Genomic DNA, 23,948 nt, shown 5'->3' on the forward strand with positions numbered 1-23,948 from the left:
CCTTCCGCCCCAAAGCTAAGGTGCGGGTGTTACCTTGGCATAAACATCAATATCACAGGAAAACAGAGGCTGGATAAGCCGGACGACCTTTGTCAACCGCAGTGTCTGCTCCCAAGGGCAGGAAGGCAGCGCTGGCCGGTTCGTGGAGGGAACAGGTGCTGCCACGTGGGAGGTCGCTCCACCCCACAGCCCACAGAGCTCCCCGCGCGAGAGGGAGAGTGCCTCCTCTTTCCCACAGAGATGCCCCTTGGCAGCATTCATGGGGCTAGGCTGCTCCCCAGCTTGAGGATCCCACCTGACCCCCAAGCCCCATCACACACAGACCCGGAGGCACATCACCCAACTGGTACGACCCTGTTCTCCTGACCCCCGAAGTGAGAAGACAATCCCCGCCTTGAGGAGGTGCTGAGATCTCGGGCATTCAGGACCTAGAACACAGCATGCGCTCAGTCGAGGGCAGGTGCTGTTTCTCTGGATTTTGTTCGCTTCGTTGATTGACTTACACTGCACGCACTCCTGCCTTTGTCGCTCTGGCCCGCCGAGGAGTGTGACGGCTGAGAGGGAAACTGACGCGGCTCCCGAAAGGAAGCCCGGCCCTGGGCATCAGCCCAGCCCAGAGGCACACACCTTGAGCACGCTGGATCCCGCACCATCGCAGCAATGGCAGTAACGGGGACGGCCCAGGCCCCCGGGCCAGAGGACGTGAGGAAGTCGACTTGAATAAACACCAGCAGTTCACGTTCAAGTGTACTTTGGCTGAGACGCCAGCCCGTCACACTTCCATTACCGGTAGCGCCTGCTTCTCCCCGGCGCCCCCAGTCCGCACCCACACTGACGGCTCAGGAGCAAGGTGATTCGCCCTCTGGACACGAAGGGGGAGTCCCTGGTTCACATCCTGCTGATGATGCTTTCCGGAGGCCAGCGTGCTCTCTGCATTCTTGAGTCCAGAAGCATGAGAACAGGAGGAAATGTCCAGCCTGGCATACTTCAGTAAAACAAAATAAACTCAGCTACAAGTAGTTACAAAACTGCTCTCCGGGGAGCGGTTCCCGCCTCCGGCACACTCCCCGGAGACTCATGCTTTTAAAAAGAGATTTAAAATTCCCACCCTATAGTAAACGCTCTTTCAATCACGACGCAGCAAAACCGTGGCCCCACCATGAACTCATACTGCCTTCCTCCCTGCTCACCGCTGCCTCTAAGCCCTGACAGATTTCCCTTGGGTTTAGGGTGGCTTTTTTGTTTGTGTGTTTCTTAGGTTTTTTTGGCCCAGCGCATTTAAGTGCAGCCTACTCCCTGCAATTTGATATTTGCCTTGTGGACAACCTCGTGCCATTCAACACAGATAACCCAATCACAGCACGCTGCGGCCAGCTTGCCCTGCTCCTAGGAAAAGCTAACGATGACCCCGCACAGGAGCACGGGGCCTGAGACCTTCCACTTGGTTCCCACCCTGCACGTGAAAGAGGGAGTGAGAAGGAAGACACGCGACCTCTCCCCAGACGCAACTGTGGCCAAGATTGCTGGTAGCCTGACAAAACCATCGTTGGAGCCTCTCTACCCGGGCGGGCACATGGCCGCCCAGAATAGAGGTTACATCCCAGCCTCTTCTGCAGCCATAGAAGTTCTAGATAATGGAATGTAAGCAGAAGTGTCCTGTGGCTGCATTTTTGTTTTGTTCTCTGCGGTTCCCCCTCATTCTGCCTGCTGCCTGAAACGCGGGTGCTGCCATCTTGGACCAGGAGAAAGAGAATCAAGGGCCAAGCGAGGGCCAAGTGGAGGGTCGGGGAAGGCTGGGCCCTAAGGATTCCGCGGATCGCTTCCCCCTGGGCTCGGTTTATGTGAGACAGAAATAAACTCCTGTCTGGTTTACGCCACGGTGATACTGAATTTTCTGAATCTTGGAATTGAATCCTGCCCTCCTCATTCCAACAGTTCCGTCTCAGGACAAAGTCGCCACTGAAAATGGCTGGCAGGTCTAATCCACTATGGTCCATCTACAAAGCTATTCCTCGCAGCGAGCACCGAAAAGTACACGTTGTCACCAAAGCCACCTGAGATGGTTTCTAGAACAGCAGAGCCACAAGTTCACCCGTTCGTTTATCCACTGTCCCACGTGTGCACTCGGTGCCGGGTGTGAGGCCGGATCCCGGAGGTACAGACATAAACAGGATGCACTGGGCCCTGTCCTCCCAGGAAGTGCTCCCACTCTCACAGGGAAGAGAAGCCAGAGAACAAGCAATGAGATGAGGGGAGGAAAGCGTGAAAAGGACAGCGTGGTGTGGAGATTCAGCCCTGTGAGGAAGGCCATCCGCTGACAAGCACGACCAGGTATCCCTCGCTTGTCAGACTCACTTTCATGGGAGGAGAGGGCAGTCTGCAGGGAGGAAAAATGGGTGGGCGGGCCAAGGGAGAAACGTGCACAAGATCAGGGCAAAGGGGAAGTCGCCACCATTGTGCTGGGCCACCTCCACGTCCCGGGCCAGGTGTGGGTACAGGCCACTGGCTTCTCCTCTAGGTGCAGTGGGGACAGACATAGGCCACTGTGTCCCCTTGGGAGCGACCTGGCCTTTGTTCTCTCCTGCTTTGTAATGCTTCCTCCCCCAGCACCTCCCCACTTGCCTACAGAGACCTCAGAACCAACGCTCCATCAGGGAACAGCCCTCTCTAGACATCTCCCCACTCGGCTGTCTGGTTCTCACTCAGCACTGTCCTCTGATCCCCACCAATGTCCCCTCCAGAACCTCACTCCCCAGGCTTCTCCCATCATGGTGTAAGGGTGCATCCCTCTATTTTTTAAAAATGTTTATTTATTTTTGAGACAGAGAGAGAGAGAGAAAATTCGAGAGCTGGGGAGAAGCAGAGAGAGAGAGAGAGAGAGAGAGAGAGAGAATCCCAAGCAGTGTCTACATTGTCAACGCAGGGCTTGATCTCACGAACCTTGAGATCATGACCTGAGCCAAAATCAAGAGTCAGAGCGTTAACTGACCAGGCCATCCAGGAGCCCCAGGGCTCATCCTTCTAATCAATCTCCAATTCCTTTTCTAATCATTCTGCTTCCCTTTCCAGATATTGATGCTGTGACATCCAAAGAAAAGCGACAGAATCTCTATAGGTTCAAGGAGACGAAAGAATCAGGACAAGTAAATGCAGTGAACGAGTCGGAACTGGATTGTGGAAGGAGGGTGGGGAGTGTTATAAAAACATTATCGGGACCTTCCTTGGTGACATGTGAATATCGACTTCATGTTAGATCATAGCATTGGATGAGATCATCGTGTCATGGTTATATAAGAGCAAGGCACTCTTGGGAGATATTTGCTGGAGTATTTCAGGGTGAACAGCCATATTGTCTGCAACATAATCCCAAACAGTTCAGCAAAATAAAATGCGAATACTATGTATTCAAAGAGAGAGAGAGAGAGAGAGAGAGAGAAATCTGTATGAAAGGTATATAGATGTTCCTTGTACTATTCTTGCAACTTTTCTGAGGAAAAGAAAAATTCTTTTCTAAGAATTTCTTTCAAAATACAAAGTGGGGGTGCCTGGATGCCTCTGTTGGTTAAGCGTCCAACTTTGGCTCAGTTTAAGATCTAGCGGCTCATGGGTTCAAGCCCCACGTCGGGCTCTGCGCTGACAGTGTGGAGCCTGCTTGGGATTCTCTCTCTCCCTCTCTCTCTCTCTCTGCCCCTTCCCGGCTCATGCTTTCTCTCTCTCTCTCTCTCAAAATAAATTTTAAATAACTACAAGGTAAAGAGAAACATCTTAAAGATTAGAGAGAAAGAAGAAGAAAAAAAGGAACCCAGAGGGGTGCCTGGGTGGCTCAGTCGGTTAAGTGTCCGACTTCGGCTCAGGTCATGATCTCACGGTCTGTGAGTTCAAGCCCCGAGTCAGGCTCTGTGCTGACTGCTCAGAGCCTGGAGCCTGTTTCAGATTCTGTGTCTTCCTCTCTCTCTGACCCTCCCCCATTCATGCTCTGTCTCTTTCTGTCTCAAAAATAAATAAACGTTAAAAAAAAAAATCTTAAAAAAAAAAAAGGAACCCAGAGGCAGGCATGGAGGTATTTCCAAAAGAAGAGTCTGAGAGTCGCCTGGGTGGCTCAGTCAGTTGAGCGTCCGACTTCAACTCATAATCTCATGGTTCATGAGTTTGAGCCCCGCGTCGGGCTCCGTGCTGACAGCTCGGAGCCTGGAGCCCGCTTCGGATTCTGTGTCTCCCTCTCTCTCTGCCCCTCCCCTGCTCATGCTCTGACTCTCAAAAATAAATACACATTTAAAATAATATAAGAATAATAAATAAAATATTAAGAAGAGTTTGAAAGAGCTAAAAGGTCACCCAGAAGGGAGATGACCACGGGAGAAGTGGTCTAGTCTGAGAAGCCCTCAAGACCGGGGACAGAGCCTCATGGTTTCCCGGGCTCCAGACCCCAGCCTCGCCGCATGATAACAACCCTCCTTAACTTTGTTTGCCCTGCTATTTATAGAGCGACTGCTTTCTACATAAAGCCCCGAAATAGAAATGTTACAAGAGCGGCTGGTGCCTCACGGGAACCTAATAAAACGTCTGTTTCCAAACAGTCCTGCTTCTGTCATAAATATTCTGTGGTTCTCGCTCCTTCCTACTTTATTAGCAGGCGCATTTGCATCAAAATGGGACTCCATTTATTAAGAATTTATCTCTCCCTGCTGTTTACCACCTGCCTGAAGATTCACGGGGCCGCCTGGGACGTCGCCCACGATGGAATCACACTGGCCTTAAGCCCAAAGGTGAGGGGCGCCCGGCCAGCCCAGTGAAGACTCAAAGAGGGATGCCGTGTTCTGGGGCCTCAGCAAACTGAACCTAAAAGCTGATGCGTTCACACACATGTACATGAGTGAAATTGCTGGCCATGTCCCTGGGGAAGACTTGGTGGGATCCGGGGAGGGCAGCCCCCATTGGCTGGCAGACAGATCCTCAGATGGCCTGTAGGGTCTGCTTGCCCCCAAGACTTCCGGGTCCCTTCATCTTTCCAATTTATCGTTGGATGATGTCTTAATTTGCTCAAGCAGGTTACCACAGACTGTGTGGCTTAAACGAGAGACATTTCTTTCTGGAGGTTGGAGGCCCAAGATCGAGAGGCTGGCCCGTGGGGTTCCTGGTAAGAGCTCTCCTCCTGGCTTGCAGATGGCCGCCTCTTCTCCGCGTCCTCACATCTGGACTGTGGGAGGGGGCAAGTGAGAGGGGACTCTTCTTACAGGGACACTAATCCTATCAGGTCAGGGCCCCACCTTAATGACCCTATTTCACCTTAACTGCCTCCATAAAGGCCCTGTCTCCAAATACAATCCCGTTGGGGGTTGGGGCTTCCACATATGAATTGAGTGGGGACACCATTCAGCCCCGAACAGACGAGCTGTCGCTGAGGCCCCCAAACCCTTCTTTTGGTGAGAACCAAGGCTGCCCCCTCCTTTCGGCTGCCTTCGGGCCTTGCCTACCATCTCCCCGCTCTTTGCCAGGTCGTGGCCTCGGCCTGCCTCACACTGAGGGGACCGAGGGCCAGACCAGAGGCAAGGTGGCTGGACAGGCCCAAGGAGCTGCATATGGGAAGCAGGCAGGGGCGCAGGCTGCCAGTCAGGTTGGGCCCTGTACGTGAAGCCCCGTCTGGGCTCCGACCCTCCTCAACACAGGGCAGCCTCTGCCCAGGAACTGACCGTGAGAGAGCCACCGAGTGACCCCGGCGCCGGGCACTCAAGGGCTCTGAAGGGCTCCGAGCACAGCAGTCCTCACGTGTGATTGCCATTCAGCTTTTTTGCTCATTGTTGCATGCCTAACAATCGGGAATGTTTTACTTGGAACCGGCGTGCAATCCCATCATGCTCTACTTCCTTTGTACCGAACAAGTGTTATTTAATGGGGCAGTTTTGATTGTTTTGGAGATAGGCACATATTTGGAAAGAGGAGGGGTTTGTGTGCCTTGATTATATTGGCCGGCTTCCTTTATTTTTTCTGGGAAATCCTTCTTCCCGTGTGTAGATATGGTAAGTCTCACAGAACCGCACAACAGAGCACATGAGACCCTTGCCCCCTCCTCCTGGGGCAGTTTCATCCCAGCCTGCCCGCTCAGGGTCCTGGGAGGCCACGGGGCAGGGGCCGGGGCTGAGTCAGTGGCGCCTCGGGAAGCTGTAACGTCACACTTAGGTGAAGCCATCCACGTGAGCTGGCCTGTCTGCTCGGTACTGGAGACGGGGACATATCAAATTGCGAGTGTGCTCCAAAGGCCTCGTGCTGGCCCCGGGTCAGCACAAGCGTCTGGGGCCCCCTCCCTTCCCTTTCCGCTCCTTTCCTTCAGCTCTCCCCCGCCCCCCTCCACCGGGAGGCCTTTCCTCTCTCACGGAATGTCAGCCTTCAATGGAAGAATGACCATTGTTCCTTCTCAGGGAAGAGGCCTTCATGACCGCTGTCCTTTCTCGCATCCTGTTCCTGGATTCTGAGTCCCACCGTGGGGCCGCCTAGGCTTTCTGCCCACCTGGGAGCCTGCCTGCCCTGGGATTTGCACCCCCACCCCCCACCCCTTGCGCTCTCCTTCTCCCCCAGCCAGCTGTCTCTGGCCTTTCTCCTCTCCCCTCTTCAGGGCCACCAGACTCCTTGTGGGGAAGCGTCCTCCAGGCGTGGGGGTGGGGAGGCACCTACCTGGGCGGCTCTGCCTTCTGCTTCCCCATCTTCATGCTCTGTGCATCATGGGACACACTTGTCCAGGACCTCATGTGAAAAGACCCACAGCCAGCTCCCCCACCAGGGTCCTGGGTGCTTCTTGGTGGCACCACCTGGGATGCAGACCACAGACGGCTTGCTGACTCACCAGGGATGGAGGTGACTGTCTCCCATGTCTTTCAGGGCAAACGGAGGCCTAGTCGGCATCATGTGTCACAGACTCACAAAGTCCCCTGCTTGCTCGCCAGCCCCTAGTCCCGGGGAGCCATTTCTGCAGGCTGATTACCACCTAGGGACCCAAGGACACCAGGCCTGCGTCCTGCTCCACCCCCAAGTCCCAAGGCCCGGGACAGGGGTGGCTGGCTTGGGAGCTGGAATCCAGAACATTACTCCTATTTTTGCAGCTACATTTTCTCTTCACCATCTGTAGGTTCAGTTCCTTCTGAACCTTCAAAAAGTCGAATGTGATCACTTCCCTACACAGGGATATAGGCGTGGAACCCAAGGATCTTTCACGGAAAACACCAAACCTGGAAGGTGGCCCTGAGAACGTTCTCTGACCCCTGTGCGTGTCCAGCTTGTCTCCTGCTTGGGGGCCACAGCGCGAGCGAGGGCATGAGGAAGATCTTTGCACACAGCTTCTTGTACGGTGCGCTTCCTGTCCTCTGCCAGTCTCCTCTTCGTCATCTTCACCGGGAGAGAGAGAGAGAGAGAGAGAGAGAGAGATGTGCTTCACAGATTTTGTAATTTCATTTTCCCGCCGTTATGAAATGTCCTAGTAAGCCCACACTGCAGCCAAGCTCAAAGGAAAATCAGTAGTGCTTCCATCCCTGGACACAAAGCGTACCTGCTGAAGCAGGTGGGAGCTCCCCTGCTCGGGGTCCCCAGGGCACGGCCTGTTTGGACCCCATCCCCAAATCTACCTCTTTCCCTTCTTCCCAAGGAAGGGTGTGGAGGCAGAGGCTAGAGCCCCCACGGGACCCATTCAGGCCGTGGCCAGCACCCACACGAGGCCAGCTGTCCCCTTCAGACACAGGAGGTCAGGTCAGTGCAAGCCAGAGGCCTTGGGACCGAGCCCCGGGCCAGAAACTACACTGGCTGAGATATTTCTTAGAAACAAAAGAGCCGGCGGCCCCTCTGTGACGGAATAGTCAGCTGGGAGCAGCGTGCAGATTAACTGCTGTGTGTCAGGGGTTGTACCCGCTTCAGAGACACTGTGGCCCTGTTTCTTTCATGCTCAAGGGAACAAGAGGCCTGGAGAGGCCCAGTGTTGACCCAGACCAGGAGTCACAGCTGGAAGGGAGAAACACTCTGAATCTAATCTAAGGGCTTCTGTTTCCTTCTGTTAATGGGCTCCCTAATCCAGGGCTCTCCTCCCCCTGAGCCCCTTCTTGGCCAGGGTGACTTGTTACCATGCCAGCATATGCAGACAGCCTCGACGGTAGGGTCTCTGCTGGGTCTCCATTAGGAACCTTCCCACCATGGCCCACGACTGTCACAAATGCTGGTGCTTTCCAGGGGTTACTCCCTCCACCCAACCTCTTCTGCTCCATGATTCCAATCACCTGCTGCTTTCCATGGCTCCTGCCTCTAGCATGAATTTCTCCTCTGAGCCCCAAACCAGATGCCCAGATTTCTACTGGATTCTCATCTCAACATGCCCCAGAACCAACTGTTCACCTTTCCCCCCATTCCCTCCCCAGAGAATAGGACCCCCATCCACCTGGCCACCCAAACCAGCAACCTGAATTTACTCACCATCCAGGTCCTGTAGATTCCACCTTTTGTGATTTTGTTTCGGCCCTCTCCTCTCCACCCCCACCACAATGGCACTGTCTCCCCAGGCTTCAGCACCTCTCTCGTCTGAACTCACACATCCCTCCAGCCTTCCTCTGGGCTTAATTTCTTCATCCAACCTCAGCAAAGCCACCGGAGTATCCCTCTAAAACAGGAAGTTCTGGCCACATTATCCCCCAGCTTGTACCTTCGATGGCTCTCTCTGGCCCATTGGAAATCATATCCAGCCCCATCCTGCCCTGGACCCCTCTTGTTCTCAATCTCCAGCTACACTGAAGGCCTGTCCTTTCCCAAACATGGCCTTATCTCCCACTCAAGTGTCTCTGCCTACCCTGTTCCCTCCTCACCCCTCCCAAGAGATCCACAGCAGAGATCTTTCTCTCTTTCTTTCTCAAGCCTCCATTCAAGAAGGCCCTCTCCCATGAAAACACTTCCTGACACAACAGAACACATCAGTAGTGCTCACTGCTTCAGGGCGAAGGGGCCCACATCTCATGGCTTTGTTTTCTCCTCATCTGTTCCATCTTGACGGACATTTGGGCTGTTCCCAGTTTAGGGCTAGTACACATAGTGTTGCTATAAGCATCCTTGTGCTTGTATACTGGTGCGTGTATTACCTCCAAGCCTTTCCTTTCCTTGTGGAAAAGTTTTAAATTATGGATTCGATCTGTTTAACAGTTATTAGACTGGTTAAGATTCATATTTTCCTTATGTCCATTTCGTAAACTGTGTTTTATAGGAATTTACCACGTATCTGAATTTTCAAATGCAATGGCATTTTACTGAAGGTGGGCTCTGTTGTGATGTCTCCTTAACATGCCTAACATTAATGATGTTTACCTGTTCTTTCTCCCCCCACCCCCTTGTTCAGTCTTGCTAGGGCTTTATTTTTTCAATCAGTTTTATTATTCTTTCCAAATAATCTTTTAGTTTTGTCGATGTTTCCTATTTTATGTGTGTTTTCCACTTCATTAAATTATTCGCTTATCTCCTTTTTTTCTTCTTTTTCCTTTCTTTTGGGTTCAGCTACTGGGCTGTAAACTCCTTGAAGGCAAATGTTATGTCTTGGCTGTTACATTTAGATGTTACATTATCAGCCTAGCATAGTGTCTGGCACATAAAAAATGTATAGTAAACTTTTAGGGAAGGAGATGAGAAAAGGAAAGGAGAAAAAAAGAAGAAGGAAGGGAGAGGGTTGAAAGGGCAATAGAACGGGAATATAAACTGCCCATATGTCTGTGAGTTTAGTTGTAAGACACCTGCATATTTCTATGTATGTGGGTGGGTGGGTGTGTGATATACTAGGGCCCTTTAATTTAAACATTCTGCTGTCGGGACTCCAATGCAGCTCATGGTGTGAATCATAAAGATACCTTTTCCTTGGAAGGTCTCACGGAGTGTTACTCAGCACATACCAGGAATCAGGTCCCATGCTTGAACACTAGACAGGCAAACATAAATAAGGACTGGCTCCTGCCCTTCAGAAGCTCAGAAGAAAAATCTGGACAGTAAACAAATGGACTCAATCTGGCCAGCGCCTGTTTTGTAAATAAAGTTTTATTGGAACACATCCGTGCCATTCAACTGTGGCTGCCTTCACGCTACAACCAAGTTGAGTAGCCGTGACAAAGACACAGGGCCCTCAAAGCAAGAGATATTTACCATCTGGACCTTCGCAAAACGTATCTGCCCACTTGCCCGAGATAATAGACCCAGAAAGCTAAGCCATGGCCTTGTCCACCACGGACGGAGCAATACCTGGCCCGTGTGTGAATGCTCAGCAAATGTGTTCTCAAGGTCCCAGGAACTTTCTGGAGTTGGGCTGAATGGTGGGTATGAATCATTCGTCATGGTAAGTGTGTACCTTTTCCTCCAAGCAAATGCGGCACAATACCCGGCAGGTATCAGTGACCTCTCTGTAAACTCATCAGCTTATCCCAGGCAGGACCTCCTCCAGAGATCTCCTCCAGGCCCCTCACGGCATGTGGCCCGAGTTCGGCAAATCCTGAGACCCAGAAGCAAAAACCAAGGTTCCTATAGAGAAGTAACACTGCTAACTTCAGTCTCCACGGCCTTATCTTTTCTTTTTTTTTAAATGTTATTTATCTTTGAGAGAGAGAGAGAGAGAGAGAGAGGCAGAGTGTGAGTGAGGGAGAGGCAGAGAGAGAGGGAGACACAGGATCTGAAGCAGGCTCCAGACCCTGAGCTGTCGGCACAGAGCCCGACGCGGGGCTCGAACCCACAAACTGCGAGATCATGACCTGAGCTGAAGTTGGACGCTTAACCGACCGAGCCACCCAAGCGCCCCTCCACGACCTTATCTTAAATCAAAAATTCCACCAGAAGAAACTTCTTCCTTCAGCCAGGATTGCATTAACAATAGTCTCAGAACTTGTGCCCAGGACAACCTCAGAGACGTTCCGTTCTCCTGCTCCGGGCATTTAGTGACCATCCAGGTGGATAAAAAGGCAAGGACAAAGGCTGGGGACAGGAAAGTCCCACTGACCCCTCCAGCACCGGAGACACACAAATGCCTTTCCAAAGCCACACCTTCTCTGAAAAGGACATACATATCGTCTTGACAGAACGATAGGAGGTATTCATCCTCTGAGACAAGAAAGTATTTACAGCAGGCAGGGCTGCAAACTATTAAAAATTCAATCTGTGAGGGCACCTGGATGGCTCAGTCAGCTCAGTGTCTGACTCTTGGTTTTGGCTCAGGTCACGATCTTATGGTTCGTGAGTTCAAACCCCACGGTCATTGCAGAGCCTGCTTGGGATTCTCTCTCTCTCCCTCTCTCTGCGCCCCCCTCACTTGCTTTCTCTCTCTCTCTGCCTCTCAAAATAAATAAATATACTTAGAAAAAAAAGTTCGATCTGTGTTAATCGGCTACACGGAGAATTTTCATCCCAGCCCTCACTCTCGGAGGGCAAGCCTTAGAGCTTAGCCGGTTCTGACACATGGCTTGTTGGGTAGCATGTTTTTCTTTCCCTACACGCGTGTGCGCACATGCGTTCAACTTTTTTAAAACCGTGGGTTAAAAAAAATAGCAAGTTGATCGGTAAGTCAAAGTGTCAGAACGGTCTGGGTGAGAGGAGGCACCGACAGGAAAGCCAGAAGCAGCCTGAGCGTTTGAGAGTCGGCGAAGGAAACAGAATCTCCATTCAACCCCAGCAGATCTCTGACAACAGAGCCCACACAAAGCCAAACGTCATTTTCTTTATCTTAATTTATTGATCTCTGCTGGCGGTTGGAAGCCCTCAGAGAAAGAAGTGTGGTGAGTGAGTCCACGGCAGCAAATGCGTCTCGCTGTTCTCACCATTAGGGGGTGGGGGCTGCAGGGGGGACCGCGGAGTGCATGAACATGGTGATGGGGATGCCGGAGAACCCATGGTGCTCGGAGCAAAAACACGTGCCTGCGTTTCTCCCACAGCAGCATTTTTGAAAGTAGCCTGTTCATTTAGTTGGAAGAGAGCTCACACAAAAAAAAAAAAAAAAAAAAAAAAAAAAAAAGACGACATCATATCATCCTCCCCCACCCGCCCAGTCATCTTGAATCACCAGCCCAGAAACGCAACCGTGGCCAGGGGGGCACCCCGAAAATTCACCATTCCAGAGCGCTCGTGAAAAAGTCTGGGATCACAGAAATGTGAATTACCAGAGCTGCACGGAAAATCTTCACCCAGATGTGGCTCCCTCCCAGACGCCGGGGAGGCCCAGGTGCAGGCGTCGGGGAGGCTGGGTGGGGGAGACAACCCAAGGTCAAGGTCAGTCTACGACCCTCAGTATTTGGCCCTCCGGATGTAAAGAAAGCTGGTTCTTCGGATTTCGGTTTTCCCTTCTGCTGCTTCCAGAGGGCTTTGGGGTTTCGCTGTGCTGGGGTTCGTGAGCACTCATCACAAAACCGAAACCAAAGTCACAGAACAATGAGAAATCACCAGCCCGTGGCACGGTCAGAGCCATGCATGGGACCGCTGCAACTCTCAAGTCGTTTTTTGGGCGAGTGAAGTGACCTCCCACCACGGGCTTCCCCAGGCTGCTCCTGCTTTGTTTGCAGGGTGCCTTCCTCTCCCAGAGAGGCCACCTCGCAGGTGCTCACCTCGGGCAGGGTCACCTCTGCCCAGTGGCCTCTGAATAACCACCGACGTCCCTGACCGTTCTGTGGTCCTCCAGGCACCCGGCACCTGCCTCCTACAGGACACCACCACCCTGAAGCCCTTCAGGTGGCTCCCCTCCGGCCTCATTCCTCTTGCTGTCTGATCTGCTTCCAGCCCACTGCCTCCCACAGCCAGAAGGCCTGGAGCCTCCCCTCCAGGATGTCTCCTGGCTGAGACCTCCCTGTGACACACACTGCCAGCCCCCCTGCCGGGCACAGTGTGGACTTGGGCCTGATCCCAGGAGCGCCTCCCCCTGTAGACTGGCCTCCTCCCCAGTGAGCCTCCTTCGACACCCACTGACCCTGGTCTCCAGCCAGGCCTTGAGGATGCCCCCAACCAGTCCACACCACCGTGCCAGGCATCCCTTCTGCAACCGAGGCCTTGCCGCCATCGGAGAAGACCTCGCGGCTGTCCCCGCGACAGGGCTGTGACCATCCGCGCTCTCAGGCCTTTGCACACATCATAACCCCACCTGGACATTTCTCTCCCCCTCATCTGCCCACTCCACCCCCTCCTCAAAACCCGCTGTGGCTCTGCCTCCCTGCCGTCACCCTCCGGGGCCGGAGAAGGGTGACCTCTCCTCTTCCTGAAACCCCCTCGCGCTCACTGCCTGCACGGCCTCTCATCTGACATTGCGCCTCTGGGACAACGTTGTATTGTGATGGCGTGGCTGTTCCTGTACTTCCCGGCCCCCTAGGCTCCCACCGGCTCACTTTCAAGTTCAAAGTCTCCTCCTCCTCAAAACGCTACCTCTCCGATGACCCTCAGAGCGGACGCGAGCCATTTATGAAGACGGTGATGAACGGTGGCCCCTGGGGCTGCCGGTGCCTCCCTCCCTTGCGGGTACCAGTGGCAGGATCCTTCCCCGACCCCGACCCCGTGCCTTCCAGATCCAATTCTCAGCCTTCTGGCTCTCGGGTAGGCTTCGTCTACCTCTGGCTGCACCGATGGTCGGACAGCACTTCTGATTCGCAAACACCAGGCCATTTTAAGAACTTGATCCCTCTAAGGGGCGTCTGGGTGGCTCAGTCAGTTAAGCTTCCGACTCTTGATTTGGGCTCAGGGCACGATCTCACGGTCCACGAGATCGAACCGCATCCGGCTCTGTGCTGAGCGTGGAACCTACTTGGGATCCTCTGTCTCTGCCCCTTCTCCACCTGCACTCACTCTCTCTTTAATTTAAAAAAATTAAAAAAAAAAAACCACCAGATCTCTCTCAGAATTCCCAAGGATGGCCTTCTCACATGGAGAGCTGCGCTCCTCAGGGTGTGGGTTTATGCCAGAATGGGAGGGTGGGGAGGGAATGGAGCACGTAGGGTGGCGACAGAGAATTACCCGAAAGGAAATTACGGATTCACAGTAGGCGGGAAGAAAGGTATCCACAAAAATGCAGCACGGACACTTGGGAAGTAGCTGGAAACGTTACGCTTTTCCGGGTAACCCCTCCACGCTCGCGCCGCCCACCCCGTGATGCCAGCAGGGTGAGGCGATGGAAAATGTCAGACACCCCCAGATGGGTCTGGAAAGAACAAAAAGAGTTAAGAGCTCCAGATATCATTCACCGTAGTCTGCGTTTTACTCTCATGGGACTGCATCTCGCTGACGACTGAATGAGTCAGCTCCTTGGGGCAAGACGGGGGCTCTCCTGGGCATAGACCTCACTGCCCTGCGCCCTCAGTGCCCGGTCCCCCACGCCACACCTCCCAACACACGCAGGTTGGCTCCTAACAGGCCCGGGGGCCGTCCCAGGGCCTGGCGGGTCCAGAGATCGCTGACCCTGTCCAAAGAAGGGGCACCGGGGTCACTCAGTCTCTGGCGTGGGAGGCAGAAAAGAGGGGCCACCACAACTTACAGGAGCTCACGGGGGGCGAGCAGTGACGTGTAGCCAGAGGGTCAGGTGGCTTCGTAGAGGAGTGAGGAGGGAGTGGTGTTCGCTCGTTCTCCACCTTCCTGTGGCCCAGGGATCAGGGCAAGAAAGAGTCCCAACAGGAGTAGCCAAAGCCTCGTGTCACGTCCCCCGCTCCTGCGCCCGGCCCCTACAGCACCCACACCAGGCGGGGGCCCAGGTCTGCCTCACTCCTCATTAAAAGATTTCGAGGGTGCCCAGTCGGCTGGGCATCGGACTTCAGCTCAGGTCATGATCTCAGGGCTCGTGGGTTTGAGCCCCACGCAGGGCTCTCTGTTGTCAGCACGTCATCCGCTTAGCATCCTCTGTCCCCGCTCTCTCTCTGCCCCTCCCCCACTCACGCTCTCCCTCTCTCTCCCTCTCTGAAAAATAAACAGGAAAAAGATTTTTAAAAAAACAAACAAACAATTTCCGTCCTGGCCCTCTGAGCTCACCCCCTGCTCCCCCGGGGGGTGGGGGGTGGGGGGTGGGAGGGGAGCACGGGGTCTGCCTGGGTTTGGCCGTTGGACCCAGGATGGGTTACTTCTCCTCTGAGCCAGCTTCTTCATCCACAAAATGGGACGATGATGGAGTCTCCCCCTCACCAAGGTCGTGCAGATTAAATGAAGGGTGGGCTTCCTTTCCCGCTCTCTTTGAGAGGGGCTATGGAAGGCGAAAGCTGAGGAGACCCACGGGTCTGTGACCCAGGCCCTGCATCCCCGGGAGCTGGGTCGGGGGGTGTCCCCTACAGCCCCTCAGGGCCTCAAGAGGTGACTCCTCACCAGTGGCTTGTCCCCAGGCTACGCCACACATGGCTTGACCCAGCCATTCTGCCCTGAGGTCTTGGGACGGCGCTGCGACTCCTCCCCGGGGCCGTCCCTGCCTGGCTGGTGCCCACCCTGACCTTCCGCGGCTGCCTGGGCAAGCAGGTGCCAGGGCTGGGGACCCCAACCCAGAGACGTCCCAGCCCTGGCCGCCACATCCGTGGGGTGGAGGCCCACAGAGGAGCGACCCTGGGCCCTCAGCAGCCGGCTCACCCCCCCCAAACACACACGCCCACAACACGCCCTTGTTTGGCCAAGTTCTGCTGTCCGGGCTCCATCCCAGGCCGGGAGCTGCCAGGGACACGCGCCCTCACTGTGAAGACGTTTCCCATGACAAGCTCCGGGGCTGTGGCATCCACCTCCCCGGCTCCTGTTAGGGATGACTCTCACATCACAGGGGGACAAGTCTCTGGGATGATGGCATTTGTTGTGTTTGGCTTCTCTGGACGCCCCAACCATCAGGTGTCGGGTTTGGATTTCTGTTCTCTCGAGAAGGTCTACACAGCATACACTAAGCAGGTCTCACTGGGATGGAGTTGACTTGGGGAGGCCTAGCCTGGATCATCAGCTTAGCTGCGGATTTTGCCTCAGGGTCTCGCCAACCCAGCAACTCCAGTGTCCCTGGCAGCTGCCTCGGGGAGTCAGGCCCCCAAGCCCTGGGAAATGTGGGGTCTGCTCTTCAACTGTCATAGGACCAATGTGTTTTAGAAAGCGCCCCTGTGGGCGCCTGGGTGGCTCGGTCGGTTGAGCGTCCGACTTTAGCTCAGGTCATGATCTCGCGGTTCGTAGGTTCGAGCCCCGCGTCGGGCTCTGTGCTGACAGCTCAGAGCCTGGAGCCTGCTTCGGATTCTGTGTCTCCCTCTCTCTCTCTCTCTGCCCCTCCCCTGCTGGCACTCTATCTCTGTCTCTCAAAAATAAAAATAAATAAACATCAAAAAAAAATTTTTATTAAAAAAAAAAGGGCCCCTGCCTCAGTCTCTCAGCTGGGCTTGCATGGAACTTTCCTATCAACAGTAAATGAGGGCCAAGTTTCCCCATACAGATTGTGGGGCCTTCCTCCAAGCACTTTTGCCTTTCTGAGGCTACTAACATTCTGGCTAGAGCTGGGCAGGAGTCTCAGGGTGTCTCAGATGCAGGGTAGGTTCCTACCCCTGGGGTTCTGTCCACGTCTCCAGAGCAGGCCAAGAAACTTTCAAATGACGTGGTCAGGCTATTTGGTCTGGGACTGGAGGCTACCATTCCAAAAAACCAGAAAGGAATATGATGGGAAAGAAAAGTGGCAGGATCTCAATTGCTGGTTTAAAGTGCCTAGATCTTTCTAGAAGTCTGTATGCTAGTTGGAGGGAAGGGGCTCCATCTTCCTCATTGTTGTATCCCCAACACCTTAGCACAGCCTGGGGAAAAGAGCCAGGGTCCCCCAAGCCTTTAGGGGGCCTACTAGCCTATATGACAGCTCTGTAGAACAATGCCCTTGTGCAAAGAAAAAGCCGCCCCTCTTTTCAGGTGAACGAAGCCCCCTAGCATATCCTGTGAGAAATCACAATCTGGATTTCAGTGCCCATTCACATTCCATCTCCCACACCTCGCACCCTTGGCCAAGCCAAGAACCTTTGTGCAGTGCACAAACCGCACATCTGTACATGGCCATCCCTGAATGTAGAAAGTGTTCAAAACATGTCATTAAGTTGAATGCACGCAGTAGGGAGATGTACCGTGGCTTTCCAAACCATTTGACTTGTTAATGCCAAGTAAGCTGCCTGTTTCAATGTGAGTTTTCATTGATTGGACTTTATACGGCGAATCAAGCCTTTTGGAAATCCCAAACCCAGACCAAATAGCCCGACCACATCATTTGAAAGTTTCTTGGCCTGCTCTGGGGACACGGACAGAACCCCAGGGGTAGGAACCTACCCTGCGTCTGAGACACCCTGAGACTCCTGCCCAGCTCTAGCCAGAAGCTCCTACCGCAGCCCTATGTGGCAAGAAAGAGCAGAAACACGGCTCAGGGTTGCTCTGGGGCGAGCCCCCAGCTCCCGGACCTGGCCGCATCCCCCAGGGCTCCCACCCCGTGCAGCAGAGGAGCGGTGACCCGCCACAGCCAGCACGGGGCAGGGCTCTGCTTCCCCGAGGGGAGACGGGCCCCCAGAAGGGCTTGCTCCCACCTACCTCACAGGATGGCGCGGGGACTGGTGCCGTCATTTCAGAAATCCACGCCCCGCCTCCATCCGTCCCACGCGACGCCAGGTCCCCGCGCACCCGACGCACGCTGCCCCGAGACACCGCAGCGAGGCCGTGTGGCCTCCAGACGCACTCTGGGTCTTTCTCACGGTTCCCGAGGCGGAGGCCTCCGTTCGTCTGTGTCCTTGCACACCGGTGGCTCCGGCAGACACCCGGTCACGTGACCGTCTGCTGAGGTCACTTTGCGCTTTCGGCCGCCATTCCTCTCCACGAGGTGCAGGAAGTGCGGGACGGGGTGCTGGCCAGGACGGCCGTCAGCAGAGAGCCCCGGGGCTGCTCTGTCCCCCTGGCCGCTCCTCCCGGCCGCCCCGGGTGGGTACTGGCGCTGGGGAGGACTGTCTGGCAGCCAAAGGTAACCCCCAACTGTGGGGACTCCTCTCCTCTGGAGCCACCAGAGCACAGGGACCCCTGCACGGTAGCACACTGCACACTCACCTAGCTCTGCGCAGAAGAGAACACGTTCCACACGTGTTGATCGCACGCCTGTGACACGTGGCATGCTGTTCCCCTGCGCAGGGGACACGGGAGCGGACCGCCGGTCCCCCGTGTCCGCCTGCGCACAGCTTAAGTTCGAAGTGACCTCGGTCCTTGCTGGGCACTGGTCCCCAGCGCGCCCCAGATCAGCAGGCTCCCTCCCGGTTCCCCATTCACGTTCTGCCTGACGTTTACCATCCAAAACGCACGGGGTTGAGTCCGGCTTGGCAGGTGCCGACCCCTCGTGAGGGGCCACTGCCCCCGCCAACAGTAATCCCCCCACTGGCGGTCTCTCTTCTTTTATCTTCCTCCCTGTCTCATGCCTCTGGATCTTCTTTCTTTGTCCTGTACCATTTCCTCGCTTCCCCTCTCCCGTCCTCTCACCTCCCCTGCTCGCTCTTGGGGCCCCTGGATGCTCGGTGAAGAGGCTGCCGACCCCGGCCCAGCACATCCGTATCTGAGACGCTTTCCGAGAGCAGGGGAGTTGGAGATGCCCTTCCGTTGCATGCTGCAGCCGGGTGCCCCAGGAAGGCGCTGCTGACCCTGTATGTGCACTGTTCGTGGACAGATCCCGTGGCTCCGAAGGTAAGGGGCTGGGGACGGGCCCCCCAGGCCTGGCTGACCCATCCGAAGCCCAGAGAAACCCTAACGAGAGCGGACGCCGAAGCACGAGCACCTTCCACCATGCTTTCTCCAACGCAGCCCAGAGGCTGTGACGGAGGCTGGCCCCCAGGCTCACTCCGCCTCTCACCCCACTGCCAGGAACGCAGGACCCAGGGGGATGCCGCGCCCACAGAGGACGCACCTCCTAGATCCTGCGGAAGGATGAACACTGCAGATGCCAGCCTCTGGACCCAGAGCCGATGAGGGTCACCATTAACATCGGAACACCGGCCTCTGCAGAGGCAGCCATTCTAAGAAATATTCTAGAAATGCGCTGCTGGCCACACGAGAATATCCCGCACTACATATACATTCGCGTAGGTTGAATTACAGTCTTAGAAACGGAAATCTGTTTTGGACAACGGCAAACGAAGACGTGATGCTGTACAAGGAGTCTGCAAAAAGGAACCGCACAGGGGCGTCTAGACCGGAATGAGCCAGGGCGTCTCCCGAACACCCAGTGAGCACGGGCTGAGCCGGACCCACACGGCCTACGCACGTTTGCAAAGCTCTCTCAAAAGTGGCCCAGGGGCTTGAACCCATTTTTTTTTTAAAGCCAAGAGAGGGGCCTCTGGGCGATTCTGTCAGTTAAGTGTCCAACCTCGGCCCATATCATGATCTCTCGGTCTGTGAGTTCCAGCCCCGTGTCGGGCTCTGTGCTGACAGCTCAGAGCCTGCAGCCTGCTTTGGATTCTGTGTCTCCCTCTCTCTCTGCCCCTCCCCTACTTGCACTCTGGCTCTCTCAAAAATAAACATTAAAAAAATTTTTTTAACTAAAAAAAAAAAGAATAAAATTTCAAAAATCGTAAATACAGATGAGTTTAAGTGCAAAATATAAGCATTCCCAGCATCAGGAAAATAAAAGTTTTTGTCCATTTTTATGTTATAATATTATAAAATATATATACATTGAGGAACTAAAATTGAATAATAATATGCTTTTTTTTTCTTTATTCACTATGATTCACATTTTTTCTCACATAATTCATCTCAAATAAACTAAGTGGTATGCATTACTAAGTGAACAAAGGACACATATCATGAGTATCATTTTAAAAATTATATTTAAAAAAACTTTCAATGCAAAAACTAAGAATACACTAACCTATAAAAGATGGTTTTTTGGTTTGGTTTGGTTTGGTTTTTATTTTAGAGTGAGAGAGAGCACGAGTGGGGGAGAAGGGCAGAGGGAGGGAGAGAGAATCTTAACCAGGCTCCACACTCAGCACAGAGCCCAACACGAGACTCGATCTCACAACCTTGAGATCATGACCTGATCCAAAATCAAGAGTCAGACACTCAGCCAACTGAGCCTCCCAGGTGCCCCTATAAAAGATGTTTTACTCCAAATAATTTCTTTATCAAACACCACTTAATAAGGAAAAACATTTTTCCACTCATAGGAAGTTTTAAGAGATTGTATTAGGGGTCAAAATATGGGAGAAAACTCTCATCAGGACCTGTTAGATTCAATTTCAACTTTTGAGTTCCTTTTTTGAGCAGTTCTATCTATCTGTTAGGATTGATATTACTTGACTTTTTTTGTTCTTTATTAGAGGCTTTCCGAAGGGGGGGGAAAGTGATTACTTACTTTCTTAAAGGAATTCTGTAGCATAATTAGTCCACACATTCATTGGACCCTTTACTGCTTCTAAGTTACATTTGAGGATCTTAGGGTGCTTGATTTTCTTATATGCTGAAACACATTTGCTATTGTATTGATACTTATGAATTATTCTGAACAATACGAACAAGGATGCAGCGACCCGGGTTAGCAGGAAGATGTAACAGTGAGATAAGCCATCACAACCGCATCCTTCAGAGTCTTCCCGTGCAACTCGCAGAAGTATGGCATCGTCTTCAAGAGGGTATAGAGGAACACCGGAGACACCATCTTTGAAGTTGGCATTGAACACAGTTGACAATTCAGAGTCTTTTGCTTTCTGACGATAACGGCAAAGAGAAGAAAAAGAAAGGAAGCTATTCCAACAATTCCTAGATGAATCAGGAGACGAGGACAGAGACAGTAGGACCCTAGACCTTAATGACAATGATGAAATTGATCACGTAAGTGAAGTCTCAGGCCCAAGTCTTCAGAGATCCGTGGGTTCAACAAAGTCTCCCAGACTCGAAGTCTGATGGGCGAATGATTCATTGCCATGGACCAAGAGGCATTACGGTGCTCTCGTCCCACCAACCATTCCACCCGGGAGACTTCATCCTGCAATGTTTTATCCCATGATCTCAGACCCTTGCATCCGCTCACAGGGCATTTGGCAGTATTCTTTCATCATTTACGACGTCTATGCCATTGGGAATATACTTGAGTGGATAAATGTTGAAGGCAGGTACGTACAGAGGTGGCTGAAAGGAATCAGAGGAATTTGTGGGGTTGATCATCTTAAATCAAAACACAAAAATTCTTGGCAATCATGAAGCAAAGAAGATGGCCATCTCCTCGTCACAATGATGTGCTGGCAGAGGCTTCCCTTTTTTTTTCTCGTATGTTGACGACGAAAGTGCACGAAGGAGGAGCGGAAGCAATGATAAATTAGAACATGTTAGAGAGAAGGATGAAGCCTGAGTCCGGTACTTACGAGATGGATGTCCCAGAATCGTGCACGGTCACAGACGGGCAGCTGGCTAAATGCGAAGGGTGTTCCTCCCTTCCGGTGTTTACATGTCCCAAACCAGGAAAATGCGGGGAAAAAATGTGGATGTTTTAGGTTCGATTCTCGTGCCTGCGTTTCGAGCAGGGTCATTTTTCGCTCTCCCTTCGCTCTTCTGCAAATTATGTGTACCATGACTAGAAAAATGTTTTAAAGGTTTTGTTGGACCCAGAAGGTAACCAGGGATAACTGTTTTTCCTGGGACACCAAGGGCTATACAGGTAGACATTTCCCAAAATGTATTCCACAGAACGCTGCTTCGTGGCCAGATATGTTTGAGAAATGGCAGATGAAACAGAGTTTAGTGAGATTTTTAACTGCACCTTCTCTGGACTTTAACATGTAAGATGTCCAAAACTGGCTTGACCACAAAATTCTTCGGGCGGGGCGGGGCGGGGCGGGGGGGGGGGGGTGTGCAGAATATTTTCATGGGACTAGTAGTCTATGAAAGAGAATTTTTTAAAGAATTCTTTTAAGGTTTATTTATTTTTTAGAGAGAGAGAGAGAGAGAGACAGAGTGTGAGCAGAGGGAGGGGCAGAGAGAGAGGGAGACATAGAATCTGAAACAGGTTCCAAGCTGTCAGCACAGAGCCCAACATGGGGCTCGAACTCATGAACCGTGAGATCATGACCTGAGCCAAAGTTGGACGCTTAACCAGCTGAGTCCCCCAGGTGCCCTGAAGAGAATTTTTAAAAAACTGCTCTACAAGATAAAAAGACAGTAAGCCAAACCATATTATTAATTAGCTAAGATTAAATTTATGGAAGCTTTTCTCCTTTCTTAGGGAAAAATTAAAGTGTCAGAAGCCCAGGGGACAAGCCCTGCAAGAGGGCTGGGGCAAGACGAAAGGGAATGAGCTAGGAGCCCTAAGGCAGCCCTACTGAGAAGCAGACATGTGGAGAGAAATTTCCATGCTCTCAGACAAAGAGGGCACAAAGAGGAATTAGTTTATTAGCTTTATTTTGAAAAGCAGGAACGAGGTTATTCTAGAGACAGGGAATATAATCAGACCCTTGGTATTTAAAGGATTTAACAGAAAAGCTCTCGGACTCCTACAGAGCTTCTGAAGAGGGGCAGGGGAGGAGACTGGGGGTACAGGGAAGAAAGGAAAGCAGTGGGGGGAGGGTGTATCTTTTTTAAAACTTTTTGACACAGAGCCCTGGGCTCCCAGCACCTGGACGTTGCTGATGTGAGTTGAACAAGCCCCCTCTGAGACTGGGGTGGCTTCCCTCAAGAGTCCTGGAAGGGGGGGCCACAGCCCTCACCACTGGCTCCCCTGCCCCCCCATCCCCATCCTGATCCCGATCCTGGATCCCCACCAGCCACCAGTTCTCTCCACGAGCCCAAGCACACACACACGAGCCCAAGCACATTAAGAAATAAAACAGGGGCGCCTGGGTGGCTCAGTCCGTTAAGCCTCTGACTTGGGCTCAGGGCACAATCTCATGGTTCACGAGTTCAAGCTCCACACGGAGCTCTGCACTGACAGTGCAGAGCCTGCTTGGGATTCTCTCTCTCCCGCCCCGTCTCTCTCTGCCCCTCCCCCAGGTGCGTTCTCTAGCCCTCTCTCTCAAAATAAATAAAGAAGCTCAAACAAAATTCTGCTTCCTCAGAACCCCCTGTCTCTGCCAGACCTTGAAAAAGTAGTTGAAGGTCCCAAAGTGCTGACATGGTCTCTTCTCTCTTCCATATCCACAGCCTCGTCTGGTCCCAAGACTTTAAACATCACCGATATGCTGGCGACTGTTAAATTCTATCCCTGCGCTGCTTTCTTCCGAAAGCCCAGACTGGTAAAGTCCAGTTACCTAGCTCAGCATCTGGGCTGAGGCACTTCAAACTCTGCATGACCAGAGCGTAAATCTGAATCCCAACTCAGCTCCCCAAACCTCCCCGTCTCCACCTTCAAAGACCCTATTTTCAAATAAGGTCACATTCCGAGGTCCTTAGGTGGAGTGAATGTTGGAGGGCACCACTCAACTTAAGGCAACCTCCCTGCTTAACGCCTTCCGGGGACTTCCCACTCTAACCAGAACAAAATCCAAACTCCTGTAAGGTCCTCAAGATCTAGGGCCTGTGCAGCCCCGTGACCTCACATCCCTTCTCTGTCCGTCCATTTACCGCATTCCAGCCCTTCTTTCCCTCCCTCAAACCTGCCAGCGAATTCCTCCCTCCAGCCCTTTGTTCTTACTGCCCTTCCTCTTGAAACAATACCGCCCCCAGACCTCCACACGGCTGCCTCTTCATCGTTCAGAACTTAACAAAAATGTCACACCAAGAAACCCTTTCAGGGTGTACGGGTGGCTCAGTCAGTTGAACGTCCGACTTCAGCTCGGGTCATGATCTCGCGGTTTGTGAGTTCGAGCCCCACGTCGGGCTCTGTGCTGACAGCTCGGAGCCTGGAGCCTGCCTCGGATTCTGTGTCTCCCTCTCTCTCTAACCCTTGCCCACTCACACTCTGTCTCTCTCTCTCTCAAAAATAAATTAAAAATATTAAAAAAAAAAAAAAAGAGGGGGGTGCCTGGGTGGCCCAGTCAGTTAAGGGTCTGACT

At 52.9% G+C, this 23,948-nt stretch overlaps 1 protein-coding gene and 1 long non-coding RNA gene across 4 annotated transcripts in view; one reads left to right on the forward strand and one right to left on the reverse strand.

Moving 5' to 3' along the window:
- Window positions 1-9,803, reverse strand: part of LOC132685486 (uncharacterized) — a 72,267-nt gene extending 62,464 nt beyond the window's left edge. For all 3 annotated transcript variants that reach the window (XR_014135386.1, XR_009613132.3, XR_009613130.3), the window contains exon 1: window positions 34-9,803. This is a non-coding gene — a long non-coding RNA (uncharacterized LOC132685486). The remainder of the gene's footprint in view (window positions 1-33) is intronic.
- Window positions 1-23,948, forward strand: part of TBCE (tubulin folding cofactor E) — a 622,247-nt gene that overhangs the window by 134,314 nt on the left and 463,985 nt on the right. The window lies entirely within an intron of this gene.

Source organism: Panthera onca, chromosome D2 (genome assembly GCF_046562875.1).
Source record: "Panthera onca isolate mPanOnc1 chromosome D2, mPanOnc1 haplotype 2, whole genome shotgun sequence".
NCBI lineage: Eukaryota > Metazoa > Chordata > Mammalia > Carnivora > Felidae > Panthera > Panthera onca.